The sequence below is a fragment of the Pleurodeles waltl genome, chromosome 2_2 (assembly GCF_031143425.1).
Source record: "Pleurodeles waltl isolate 20211129_DDA chromosome 2_2, aPleWal1.hap1.20221129, whole genome shotgun sequence".
NCBI classification, from domain to species: Eukaryota; Metazoa; Chordata; class Amphibia; order Caudata; family Salamandridae; genus Pleurodeles; species Pleurodeles waltl.
This window is the reverse complement of record NC_090439.1, coordinates 645,147,803-645,162,532: the sequence shown is the minus strand read 5'-3', so window position 1 is coordinate 645,162,532 and position 14,730 is coordinate 645,147,803. Positions and strand designations below refer to the sequence as shown.

The window sequence follows — 14,730 nt, the reverse complement described above, 5'->3', positions numbered from 1 at the left end:
GCCATGTGCTTGTGTCAGGGCAGGAGAAGCTCACTTGTAGGACAGAGCAGTTAGTGCCAGTGCTGGAGTGCATCGTTTTGGTTGAAATCTTTTCAGTACACAAAATGTTTGCACCTAGGCATTGCATACTGCGTTTTAACCATCCTTGTTAATTGTCTGTTGTAGTTCCTTTTGGTTTGTTGTAATGCTGGCATGCCAATGCCCAAATATAGTGACATTAGGACAGTAGAGTAATGAAACCTGAAGGGGGCCCCTTGCAAAGTACATGGAGGCCTCCCCCCCAAGACTCACTCAGGAGCTCTCAGGCCTAGGTACTCTGCTGAGAGGGCCACCTGGAGCTCAGGCTCCCCCGCACCACAGGGGCTGCGAGGGCCTTTTTTACGTTACTGCATTAGGATGAGCATACAATCTGGAAGTGTAATCTGTGTAATCTGAAAAGAGTGATTTTGCATGTGTCATTGAACCCAAGGGCATAGCTTGGTCAGTAAGATTTGTGTATGGGGGTGAGCTTCAACAATCATGCTGCCATATCTTGTTAAAATGCATTTTATGAGAAGCATGAGGGGCATAAGTGACCATGAAAAGAGAGAGGAGTGCAGATTATTAGGGGTACTTAAAACACAATGGGGCATATTTACAAGACCCTAGCATCACCTTGCATCACCCTAGTGTCACATTGTTTATACTAAGACAGTGTTAAGGAGGCCTTTCTCCCACACCGTATTTACAATGCTTGCATTGCACAACTTTGTGAACCCTTGCACCGTATTATGCATGCACCAGGCATAATGTATGCAAGAGAAGCATTCCGACACAGGGAGATCAGAAAAAGTGGCACAGTGAAATTTACAACATTTTACTGCACCATTTTTTCCATCATTTTCAATGCCTGCTCAGAGTAGGTGTTAAAATGACACACCCATTTTAATCATTGGGCATCCCTGTGCTTTGCTGTACTAGTGTCAAGATTTTTTATGCTAGTGCAGCAAAGCACCACAATAGCATCAAATATTTTGACACTATTGTCCTAAAGTCCGCCATGGTGCACCATATTGTAAATACGGTGCAGCCATGGTGTTGTTAAATGGTGTAGGGGCGAAACAAAAAAAGTGGCGCATTAGTACCGATGCACCACTTTCTTGTAAATATGCCCTAATACGTGTGTGGGTGTGCATTTTTTTGTCATTTTGGGGCATGTACAAATCCTAGGTGAAACTCAACAGACCAAACTGAAAGCACCTGTACCAAACCATTTACTACAGAATAAATTTTTAGGGGTGGTGAAATACCCAAAACACCCCCTGACTATGCCCTTGATTGAAATGTGATTGCTAATCTTTGTGTTTTTGCAACCTTCATGGATCTTTGTAGTTGGGTTTCAGTTTGGTGAGGTTTATTAACTGCAACAAATGGAGATGGCGCCACTAACACATGGCACTTTCCTGCTCTCTCTCTGTGGTGGCATACTTGTTGATGCCCACACAGGCACCCTTGATTCATGGTGCAATGGTGCCTATGTTGTAGGCAGGATTGGTGTTGTGTAAGAAGGCGCCCCTTCTTGCTCAAAAGCAATCCTCTGTGGCATAATCCTCTTTCTATGTGTGTTACACACATAGAAAAAGAAAAGAGGAAATAACAAGGATAAGTGAACATATTTCTCCTTGTGACGCCTCACCTGGGAAGGAGTAGCATTTTGACGAATTCCAGGTTTACTAGTGTTAATGAATCTGGGGATGCACCAAAAACCCTGGGCTGATGCGTGGTGAACATCCACGCTCCACCTGTGCAACATCTACCCAGTGCAAAGAAAAACAATCCTTAGAGGTGGTTTATTCTTTCTAAGTGTGCTTCACAATGCTTTCTAAGTGTGCTGCACAATGCAGCACACTTAGAAATAGGAAAACAAGGAGAAATAAACATATTTCTCCTTGTCCCACCTCTATCGAGAAGGCATATAATTTTGACGCATTCCCTGGTTTACTTGTCTTGGATGATCAGCAAATGTGCCAAAATACATGAGAGGATGCATGGGAACATCCATTCTCCACCGATGCAAAGCCTTCCAGGTGCAGGGTAACGAAAGGCATCAAGTTGCACAGCCTTGCTTTACTCCAGATTTACCAAGCCACGCAGGGCCATGCAAAGTGGTTTTGTGTGGCTTGGTAAATATGACATGAGGATTGAGTTACCCTTGCGTCACACACCACAATCCTCTGATAAATCTGGCCCTACGTTTTTAATCCAATTTTCACTTGGTATTGACAACATAATATTTTCTTTGCTGCCAGTGTACTCCATGTTAGACTGTTCAAATGATGTTGTATCTGATGTAGCTTTGTGTTCCACTTCTCCACTTGAAAACTCACCCATTTCTCCCCTCCTCCTAAGGTTACCTTGGTACTCGGACTTCCAGATCTCCTCTTTACAAAACCATAACTCCAAATAACACATTTGAACAACCTCCCAGAGCGTCAATCCTGGATGAACATTATGTCAAAAGCTAGCAGATATTTAAAAAAACGATTTAATCAGCATCGAGGCACTGGCTCATTTCACTTTCACTGCTTCAGTGCTCGTATGCATATCTCAGCCCCCGAGCACTGAAGCAGACAGAAGAGGTATCATTGTAAAGGGGAGAATATTTCCTTTCCAATGGTACCTTTCACTAGTGGATCCCTGTTTGGGGATCATCGCAGGAGGGCAATCCCCAAACAGGGATCCACCCACTAGGCCCCCAGGGACTATTTTTAAGGGGGGGGGGTGCTCCCTTGGCAATGGGATAGTGCTCCCCTCTCCCCCAGGTCCAAAAGTCTTTTTGCCTCTCAAAATAATATCTGTTGTCTAGTGGACCAGCAGAAAGCCCGCTAGACACCAGGTATTTTTTTTAAGGCAAAATGGGTGGAGGCAGCCCTACTACGCATCCGGACTAACCTCCCCCCCCCCTTTAACCCTCAGCAGTCTTCCTGCCACCCTTCAGGGACAGACAGGAGGCAAAGCTCTCCAATCTGCCCTGGTGGGGGCAGAAAGCCCAGTTGTCTACCAGGGATTATATTTGGACGGTGTAGCGGCCCTCCCATGCAATGGGCTAATGCTCCCTCTCCCCCAGGCCCAAATGTCTTTCTGCCCCCGGGGGGGGGGGGGGGGGGGGGGGGTGCAGAATGCATACACAGACACCAGGTATTTTTTAAAAGGTAAAATGGACGGTGGCTGACCCCACTTCGAATTGGGCCTAGCCCCTATCAACCCATACAAACCCCAACAGTCTTTTTGTCCCAATTGGGGCAGATAGGAGGGGTTTTCCTCCATTCTTCCCCCAGTGGGGGGCAGAATGCACACTAGACCACTGGGAATTATATTTGGATTGGAAAAACAGCCCTCCTGGCAATAGGCCTGCCTCCCCCTAGGCCCAAATGTCTTTCTGCCCCCTGGGGGCAGATTGGTGGTTGTCACTTCCAAACTGCCCAGGTGGGGGCAGGAAGCCCACTAGGCACCAGGGATTTTTTCTTTTGGGAAATAAGAGGTCTTTAACTCCAATCTGTCTCGGTGGGATGGGCAGAAAGCCCACTAGACTTCAAGAGTTTTTTTATTGCTACAATGTGTAGAAGTGGCCTGCCCACCTGCCTACACATCGGGCCTAGCCTCCACATCTAATTTCACCCAAACAGCCTTTCTGTCCCCCCTGGGAACTAACGTGTTGCTTGAATGTGAATTTTACCTCATCATTTTGGCAAGAAAGGAAATTTTGATTTTGGCTTCCTTTTTTTATGTACATTTGGGTAGCAGAAGTGGGCTAAGTCCCAATATCGTTCCATGTCTATGGTGAATGGCTCCACTTTTCGGGCTTGGGTCAGCTGCCACCTGGGAAAACCTACCAAACCTACACCCCTGACAACTGAGGGAGTCAGAGGTGGTATGCCTTGTGCGGATACCATAAAGGTTTCTTACCCACAATGCCCTCCCAACCTCAAACTTTGCCAAAAATTGCTACTTTACCTTGCATTTCTGTGATATATACTTCTGGAATCAGCAGGAATCTGCACATTTCTTACCACCCAGAGTACCCTAACCTGTCCTGATGAAAATGCTAATCCACTTGTAAGGCACTATTTTTATCAGGATATTTGGGGGAATGCTTGGTGGTACGAAATTTGTGGCTCCTCGCAGATTCCAGAAGTTTTTCTCACAGAAATATGAGGAAAATGTGTGTTTTTAGTCAAAGTCTGAGGTTTGCAAAGCTTTCTGGGTAGGAAAAACTGGAGGAAGCCACACAAGTCGCCCCACACTTGATTTCTCTTTGAGTCTAGTTTTAAAAAATGTAAAGGTTTGTTAGCTTTCCCTAGGTGCCTGCTGAGCTAGAGCCCAACATTCACAGCTACCCACATTGAACAAAAGGCCAGTTTCCAGTAAACAAAGGTTATGTGTCCAAGTTGTGTTTTATTACCCTTTCCTGTCACGGCCACTAGGCCTACTCACACAAGTGACATAACAATTTTATCAGAAGACATGGTGGAATGCAGAATAGTAGAACATTTGTTATTACCAACTATATTTCTTTACATTTGTGCCTTCCAAATGTACAGCAGTGTGTTAGAAAGAGGACATTTTGATAAATGCCCTCTGAGTTACATCGTAGTATGAATACCCACAAGTTCAGAGATGTAGAAATACCCACTGCTCATAAACTCTGTATCTGGTGTCTATTTCAGAAATACATAGGTTTCTATAATACTCATTTTTCACTCTTTATATTTTAGCATATGGATTGCTTTATACCCATTACACAATGAAAGAACATTGTAAGATGAAGTTCAGTTACTGTCTCAGGGTACCTCGTAAAACCTACAAACCCCATATATCCTCACAATTTGAGGGGTCTAGCGGACATAATAGAATATTGCTTTTGAAAATAGGTCATCATGACGAGAAATACATGTGAAAATGTTGTCACCAATGGCTATTTTTTAATATCCATTTTCAATATTTCTTCATTTCAACAGTTTGTTTGGCAAAACCTTGAGGGACCTACACAAATAATCCCTTGCTGAATTTAGAACTTTGTATACTTTTCAGAAATGTATAGCTTTCCCAGATCATCCATGGGTTTCACTTTGGTTTCCATCACAAACTGGAGGTAGGCTGAAAGCACAAATTAAGAAAAACGAGCTACCTCTTTGAAAAATGTCCAAACTGTGGTAAAATAAATAGTTGATTCAGCTCTGCATGTTCCTGATAGCCGAGAAAATTGTGATTTTAGTACAGGAAACCTTTCGTTGATGCCATTTAAAAAAAGAAATTCTTTTTGTGAAGCACTTTTTTTCTTATTTTTCCCAAAAAAAACCTCTTCGGGGAATCCACAAACCTTGGGTACTTTTGGAATCCCAGAATGTTGGGTAAAATTAATGCAAATTTGGCATAGACTATACCAAATAGCCAAAAAAAGGTTTAGCACCGGGAGGGAAGGCCTAGCAGTGAAAGGGTTACTTTATTATTATAACTGTGTAACATAAGATACAAAACATTTGCTCGTGACAAATATTTTTGTGCAGACATGAAAGTATTGTATTACACATCTTTTTTTCTCTTTCAAAAAGTGCATTCATTTTGTTTTATCATAAAAAATGCTTACTGCCTGTCTCCTTAGCTCTTTGGTTTGGTTTCCTTTTTCGCCCCCAACCTGAAAACGACAGGATGTGCTTGAGAACAACGACCAACTTCGCGAGTTTCCAGGTCAGATTGTCATTAAACTGGAGACCTGGTTGCAATACGCATGGCACGCAGTCCTACGTCAGATGTTTCATAATGTAAAAACCGTACAAGAAGTACCGGATATCCTGTTGCATTTATCTAGCGACACATGTTCATGAGTCACCAAGGAGCATGAGGATTTTCCAGCTGCAGATGAGGCTATTTGCTGTGTATGGCTTTTTTCTTCTGCCTTTTAGTTCCACTAAAAACAAGTTACACTTGCATTCACGGATTCCGTGCTAATAATGCAAAAGCATGAATCACTAGTAGCACTAACTAAACAAGGCTAAAAGCATAAAACATTTAGTAGCTTCTATTAAATGACCTATAATGACCATAAAATTACATCAAGTATTTTGTTAAGTGATCAAATTAGAGATGGTCTTAGATTACTAATTATGGCGCCTTATTTATCTTGTGGATTATAGCAACTGCTGCCTGACCTATTTGAGAAGTGACACATATTTTGGGAGTAAGGTTTGATTTTCATGAAAATAAGAATTGTGTTATGGTGTGGTGATTTAAGTGTTTTCCGAGGTTAAACAAAAGTAGGGCGCATATTTACGAGACGTTTGCGTCATGCTTGCACCACGCATCTTGGTATATTTGTGTCGCAAACCTCTAAGTCATATATTTAAAGCCATGCAAAGCTACTTAGTGTGGCTTTTAGTGGCTCCAAAAATATGGATTAATGCAACTCTGTACAATGACTAGCTTTAAAACTGCAGGGCTGGTATCAAGCATATGTGAAGATAAATTACTGATATTAAAATGACAGCATGCTCAATGAGCTATACTTGTATCTCATGAATACCAAAGCGTATCCTAATAATTATTCAAACTCAAAAAGTCATTCACTCGAATACCATTGTGTGCTATGTCCTACCTAGCTATGAAACCAGAGATCAATTCTTGCAAATGAATATTCATATAAGACAGAATTTAAGAATCCCTTGGTGTGCCTAGCCCCACCTAATCAAGCGTCACCTCTGTTCACTCGCCTCATCATTTATTGGTGGAGATAGCAAGGAGAATGTCAGAAGGAATGATGGTGGGCTTTTCATTGAGCCGTGTACCAGTTTTGGACTTTGCACAAAGGTAGCTAGCTCAGATCTTAGAACGCTCCAATTACTAGCCACATGGGGATTAATTTGCAACGACGGAATAGTTCGTAAGGACGAGGGAGTGGACTTAAAGATCTGACCCCAAGTAAGCACATTCTGGAGGTTCACCAGATCAAACAGGCTTGATGGTGCATTGGTTCGCTAAAGTTTTCTGGCGATAGGTGCAGCTACTCACATGGCCATTCTACTTACGTTCCATATGTACGCCTAAAACACAACTGCTATCATATCTAGTACATGCTAATAGACATTCTGTGGATATTTTCCCCTTTATGCTCTGTAGTTACCATTTGTAGGCAACAAGTGGTTTAAAAAAAAAAAAGTAAATGAATTGGTAACAGAAAGCTAGGAAAACAAACTCCCTGTTTAGTAACTGATGTCTTCAGCATGAATAATCAAGAGAGCAGGGAACTTCATATTTCTTCGTTGTAATACTATAAAATGTAATGGCTTGTCTGTCATCGAGAATATGAAGGATCTGAGAAGCAGGAGCATGGGGAGGCCTTGGAATGATGGCAGGGTGGTAGATTTCCTGGTATTAATTGGAGCTTAGTGTAGAGAGCCACCCGGCCTCTCCAATACTTTGTAACTGGTTCCGCGTGTCCGGACAGAACGCAGAACCAAGGTGATTAAATAAATGAGGGACTGACGCAGTTTCCCTAATAACCAAGTACCGAGCACACGTGTATTATTTTGTGCCCAAGGCTGGTCGTGGCACCAAGCAGCTATCATACAGTGGCGACGAGCGGGCTATCTGAAACCCCGGTTGTCCCCAGAGGACGTATTAGAGTGAGGAGAAGACGGGCTGGAGCTCGGTGCCCGGTGGCTCCGACAGCGTCGGATCTAAGAGAGGCAAGTGGCGCGGGCGCTCTGATCTGGGAGGCGCGCCCTGCCTCTTTGCCGCAAGGGACATTTGGCGTCCCGTACTCATTCGGAGTGCTGTGCTGCCACACGGGAGGCGCGCACAGCCTCGGAAAGCTGCAAGCGCAGCTTTAGAAAAAAAAAAACGTGACCAGGAGGCAGCGCTCCGGCCCGGCAGCACCACGAGGGGCGTGTGCAATATCGGGCACACAAACCCCTGCCTTCAGGCCGCTCGGGCTGTGCTCCCCAGAGAGGGGAACACAGCATAGGAGCCGGAGGGGCACGAGCCCCCACTCAAGAAAAAAAAAAAACCAAAAGGAGCTGTAAAGAGGGCAGGAGGCCCTGGGAAAGAGAGAAAAAAAAAAGAAGGAAAAAAAAAAAAAAAAGGAGCTGTAAATAGGGCAGGAGGCCATGTGGAAAAAAAAAAGAGACTTAAATCAATAAACTACCTGGAACATCAAAAAGTGAAAATTAGCAAACAAGTGCAGCCCCTGTAGAGAAAAAAAAAGGGGGGGTAAATAAGCATATAAAGAAGTAGTGACACAAGAAACCAAAACACACCATAAGTGCCCCAGCACAGGAAAACCCCCAGACACATGTGCAAGCGGGCCCCAGTGCCCACTCATCAGTAACCGCACTGCCACCATTTAGCCAACTGATTGACCCAGCCACTGCCTCGCCAAGATGGCGCTTATGGCTGAACCGATTAGAGAATTACTTCTGCGCCACGAGAGAGACAGATGAAGCTGTGCGCAGGTCTCTCATGCTGTTAATGGGAGGGGATGAGCTGCAAGAATTGTTTGATGCGCTCCCCAACATGGGTGATAAGTCGGACTTCAATGCGGCGGTCGAAGCTCTGAACAAGCATTTTGACCCACAACTAATTTCAGACTTTGAGCGTTTTAAACTTCGGCAGGCTCAACAAACTGATGTCGAATCAATGGACATGTTCTATGCCCGATTAAGAAAACTAGCAAGCTCATGCGTAGGCCTGAATCAACAAGAGGAGATCAGGGCGCAGATCATTCAAGGATGTCGTTCAAATGCACTGAAGAAACTCATCCTACGCCAGAAGGGTATGCCCCTTGATGACATCCTGGTGTTAGCACGTTCACATGAGTTATCAGCAGTGAGAGCAGATGCCATGGCAGCAGTACGGGGACAGTCCCTGGCAGCTGCGTCGACTGCACACCCGGTCCAGGTGAAGGAAGAGCAAGTGGAGGCCATCCAGATGCGCCAACCATCAGGATGAAAGGTGAACTTTGGCGGACAAAATGCTCGCACCTGCCGAAGCTGTGGGTATGATCACAAACCACCCATGGCGTGCCCCGCAAAAGGAAAACAATGTGACAAGTGTGGAAAAGACAACCACTTTGCTAGAGTATGCAGGTCTGGCAAAGGCTGGCAAGGGAACCAGAGAAGAAGAGACGCCAGGGTCAGAAGTGTGACCGCCGAGGCTGATAATTCTAGCGAGACGATGGCTCAGAAAACCCCCATCTTCGAAGAGGATGAAGATGAAGACATTTTTGTCATCTCGTTCACTGGTGAGAGGCAACAGAAAAAGCGACCTCCACCCATGAGCAAGGTCCACATCAATGGCAAGTCAGCAACAGTGCTCATAGACACAGGCGCATCGGTAAATGTGATGGATGAGACTCTGTTCAGGCAGCTGACCCCCACACCAGTGCTCTCCCCAACTACCACCAGAATTTACAACTATGGGGGCAGAGAACCGCTTCCTCTGAGGGGCACGGTGGAGGTATCAGTGTCCAGCGAACAAGTGGCTGCACGGGCGCGATTCTATGTGGTGGCTGGAGACCGAGGTACGCTGTTGGGGTGCCACACCGCGGAGGAGCTTGAGTTAGTATGTTTCGCGCTACAAATATATGACTCTCATGCTGAACGCTTAGTTAATGAGTTTCCGCAGCTCTTCGAAGGCCTAGGGCGACTCAAAGGTAAAAGTGTTAAGCTACACATAGATCACAGGGTGACACGTGTTGCTCTCAGGCACCGACGAGTTCCGTTTCACCTACGCCCCGCCGTGGAAAGGGAACTACAACTACTTGAAGATCAAGGAGTGATTGAGAAGGTAGAAGGGCCCACACCGTGGGTGTCGCCGTTGGTAATAGCGCCGAAACCTAAGCAACTTGGTGCCATCCGTCTATGTGTTGACATGCGCCTGCCCAACAAGGTGATTAAAAGGGAGCGGCATATAACACCTACAATGGATGATATCATAGCAGATCTGAATGGTGCACAGTGATTCTCGAAGTTGGACCTCAATGCTGGGTATCATCAGCTGGAACTGGAGCCTGATAGTAGAAATATCACTACCTTTTCAACGCATGTGGGACTTAGGCGATACAAAAGACTGAGCTTTGGGGTATCCTCAGCCGTCAAAGTATTTCAAAACGCGATAAGGGAGATGCTCTCAGGACTGCAAGGGGTAATCAACTTGAGTGATGACATCCTCATATACTCCAAAACCCGAGAAGAACATCACCGACACCTAAGAGCTACATTGCAAAGGTTATCAGAGGCAGGTCTAACACACCATAAAAAGAAATGTGCGTTCTATCAGATGTCAGTAGAATTTTTCGGCTATGTCTTTCCAAAGAATGGTCTGCAAGTTGACCCTCGTAAAGCGGATGCTATCTGTCAAGTGCCGATCCCGAAGAACACCACAGAAGTGAGAAGTTTCCTGGGCATGGCAACATATTGTGGTAGGTTTATCCCGCAGCTTGCGACCATGGCTGAACCCCTCAGACAACTCACTAAGACCGGGTATCGGTGGGAATGGAGTCCAATGGCAGACAAAGCGTTTGCCGACATCAAGACAGCGCTACTTGACAAGTCAACAAAGGCGTACTTTAACCCTCACCGGCGAACGGAGGTCGTGGTAGATGCTAGTCCAGTAGGGCTAGGTGCGTTCTTCTGCAGGAGCAAAACCCGCAGGAGTGGGTTCCGGTTGCATATGCCAGTAGAGCATTGTCGTCAGTAGAAACACGCTATGCCCAAATAGAACGGGAGGCTCTGGCGATCCGGTGGGCGTGCAAACACTTCCACTTATACCTGTATGGCCAAGAGTTCTGGGTGGTGACGGATCACAAGCCTTTGGTCGCATTGTTTGCTGGCTGTCCTCGTCTGGCACCCCCACGGATAGAACAGTGGACCGTTTTGTTGCAACCTTACCGATTTACCGTCGTCTATCGGCCAGGAGTGAATAACCCTGCAGACTATTTGTCTCGTCACCCATCCGCAGACACGTCCAATGACTCTCAGGAGAATGATGAGGAGAGCACAGAGATATTCGTCAACATGGTGGTGCAATCGGCGTGCCCTAAAGCCCTGAGTGTAGGAGACATTGTAGGCCCCTCCAAGGGATTGCATTCCGTCTGGTCCTCAGTGGGTCGCACCCGGGCTCGATGTTGATGCCACGCAATAACGCAGAGAGTGTACCAATTGTAAAGCCACCAAGCGACAGCAAAGTAAATATCGAGGGTTTCAAAAGGGGGACAAAGTGGTGGTGAAGAATCGTCGGCCAGGAGGAAAATTCCAGACTCCGTTTGAGCCCGAACCCTGGCAAGTTGTCAGTGTACGAGGTGCCATGGTGACAGCAGCTCGAGGCAGTCAGAGGGTCACCAGAAACGTATCGTATTTCAGGAGTGACGGAACCCCAGTCGTAAATCAGGAGGAGGAGGTCGATGACTCCACGTTGGAGTCTACTGCCGAGGAGGCCGGGAATGGGGACGCTCCGGTGGTGATGCCAAGTGCCCGATCTCATCCAGGTGAAACCGACGTTTCTGAGGGATCCCCTCTTAGGGGCGGGCGCTATAATCTACGCTCTAATCCGGTCCCGAAAAGTCGGCTCCGAGATTTCGTATGTTCGCTTTGTCCATACGGAGCTGTGGTAGATCCTGGCTGTCTTGTCATCAGAAGAGTTTCGTTCTCAGACGCTGCATGCCTCCTATCGGTGTTTTGACATTTTTTCATGTTCACATATATATATTTGTGTTTTTTTTTGTTTTGGGTTGTTTCTCCTCTTCTGTGTGAAGTAAAACATGGGAGGGATGTAGAGAGCCACCCGGCCTCTCCAATACTTTGTAACTGGTTCCGCTTGTCCGGACGGAACGCGGAACCGAGGTGATTAAATAAATGAGGGACTGCGCTGACGCAGTTTCCCTAATAACCAAGTACCGAGCACACGTGTATTATTTTGTGCCCAGGGCTGGTCGTGGCCCCAAGCAGCTATCCTACACTTAGGATTATTTTTGGAATACAAAGCACCACGTTATGTCTGTGAATACCAGTAAAGAGATCAAACGCAGGGAGCAGCCAGAGCCCACTGATCACCCTACCCGATCCCTATTTTTCAAGGATTGGATGTTCATGCCATAAGCTGCCATAGGTTAAAATTGCTCTTCATCATTATCATCATCATCATCATCATCTTTTTCGACTTAAAAAAGTCATAAAAGTATAGATTCTAAATAAAATAATCATTAAAATGTATTAATTGAATACGTTTAAAATGCCTACTCTTTTTCTACTAGAAATCTCGTCACAATGCCTCACAATTAAAATAGACAAAAAATGTCAGTATAATTCATCCTATTGTCAGTGGTCTGTTTTGCCACAAAACCTCCTCCTCGCCAAACCACTTTGAATAAAGTGAATTGTAGCTAAACAGCAATTCTCTGTTGGAAGCTGCTAGAGTGCCTTCATTTCTGGCCTGCATTGTCCTAGATTACGTTTCCTAGCAACAGAATATAATTTGCAGAGTAAAACAAATTACAATTTGCTGTTAAGTGTTATTGCAGGGACATAGTAGACGGTTCCTAGAAGGCTAGGCACTGTCAGGAAACAAAATAATCTTAGACATGTCAAATAAGATATCCATTCTGAGGATTTTTGTGAAAAAGGAGCAAGGCTGGACTTGCCGTATCGGGCATTTTCCCGGGAGGTTGGAAGGATGGGGGATGCTTTTGTTACTAGGAGGGCAGTTTTTAGGAGTGCAGCAGTTTTAATAGCACTGCAGATTTCCTTGTATATCCAACAGTTTTCAGGCAACAATAAAGGTGCAGAGATAACTCTTGTGATTAATGTACCTGCTCTAGAGAGACCAGAGTTTTGTCTAGTGGCAGTTTTGATTCATCTAAGGTAGCACAGAGGGTTAATATGCCTGCTACAAAGAGCTTGTACTATGCAGATCACAGAACAGTATTTTTATGTGCATAGCTCAGTGGCTTACTGCTTTTGTCATAGAGATCCTTTTGGTACTGTGCAGGTCATAAATTTCATTCGTAATCTAGGTTAGAAAGTTATGTTTTTTCCTAGTCTTTCATTATCCTAAATTTGCTGAAAAGGGTTTGTTTGGGTAGAAATAAATTCTTACTAGTAAAGTCAACCCTAACCATGGTGCTACATTCTGAATCCTGAGTTGGTATTTTCCTCGGCCAAGCATTCTTTGAAAATACCTCTCAGTATGTATGAAATGTGAATCCTACACCTTGTAGTCCCCTTTGTTTTATGTAACATTTTGTACACACTGATTTACACATGTGTGTGTGATGTTAAATGCTTCAACACCTTACACTGGTATGAAAAGCACTATAAAACAAATGAAATACATGTGAGAGAGGGACTATGGAGAGATGAGAAGCACTGTTGGAGGGGTTGGAGGGTGATACTGAGAGAATCATTGAAGAGCCCAAATAAAGATTTCTGTATCCTGGTGCACTGTAAGGTCACCATTTATTATGCTGTAAAAAATAATACAATTGAACATATATGAAAACAGTGCTGTAGAATGTGCCATTTTAGCCATTTCCCCCCAAATTGTCTTGGGTGGTGAACTAAATTTTGCCAGGGCTGCTTTGGGTTCCCAGACCTGCCCTGCTGGTCTTCTATGCCCATGGTCCACTCTGGTCGTGGGCTCCTATGTAGAGTAACAGAATACATCTTCAACATACTACACTTGGTCGGAACCTCATTGTAACAATGAGGCACAACCTCAGAGGCAGTCAGCTACAGCAAATCATCAGCCTTCATTCAGATATAATGCCCCTCAAGTGGGCCACAGTGCTCTAACAAGCAGCAGACCCTTTTGTATTGAGAGCCAGTCAGGAGAATGACTGATTATGATATTCAGGGCACCTGGGGGTACCGAATCCTAGGTCCCCCTGGGGTTCTCAGCCCTAGATCTCCTGGAGGTCTCACACCTAAGGTCTCCCAGGGGTACTGAGTCCTACATCCCCAAAGGGATACCACACCCAAGACCCCCGTATTACGAGTCATTTGTGCCATGCTCCTGCTGGCCCCGCCTGGTAACACAGACCACCACTGTCACAAGACTGCATAAACAGGCTGGCAGAGCCTATGTTGCCCCCAGGCACATTACAAGGTTGCACACTGGCAATGTGACCGTGGCGGTCCAACCACCATTTCTCAGAAGGCAGAAACAGGGACTATAAAGGGAGACTCACACCTGCAGGCAGCCTTACACATCCACTGAAGCCATGGAACCCATCATGCACGTCCTACCGCTGTTGTTGATCATCGATAGAGCACAAAATCTACATCGCAGTGGGGGCAACCAACCGTAACTACACACACCTACCTGTGTCATTAACCATAACACCAGCTCATTGCGCTGTCATTCACATCATATGGGGGTCACACTATGGACAATAAGTACACGTCTCATTGTGTCCCGGATCAGATTCATAAATAAAAATGGACACGTCCACAGCCACAATACACCCCCTTTGGGCAGGTCACTCACACTGCACTGCAACACTACACCAAAACACACAGCCACACACCCTAGGCACAGGGATTATTGTCTCATACATCACCAACACAACAAAATCATATATACAAATACAACTCACATACATTTCTCACAGGCCATTGACTCTCGTCACATACAATACACATATGTATGGATGTGGCATGGAACAGAAACACCACTACCATTAAACTGTCCTGCAATGGACAC

At 45.3% G+C, this 14,730-nt stretch overlaps 1 long non-coding RNA gene across 1 annotated transcript in view; it reads right to left on the bottom strand.

The window, feature by feature from the left end:
- Positions 1 to 5,739, bottom strand: part of LOC138273714 (uncharacterized) — a 259,805-nt gene extending 254,066 nt beyond the window's left edge. Inside the window, exon 1 of the long non-coding RNA XR_011200293.1 lies at positions 5,627 to 5,739. This is a non-coding gene — a long non-coding RNA (uncharacterized lncRNA). The remainder of the gene's footprint in view (positions 1 to 5,626) is intronic.
- Positions 5,740 to 14,730: the final 8,991 nt, after the last annotated feature.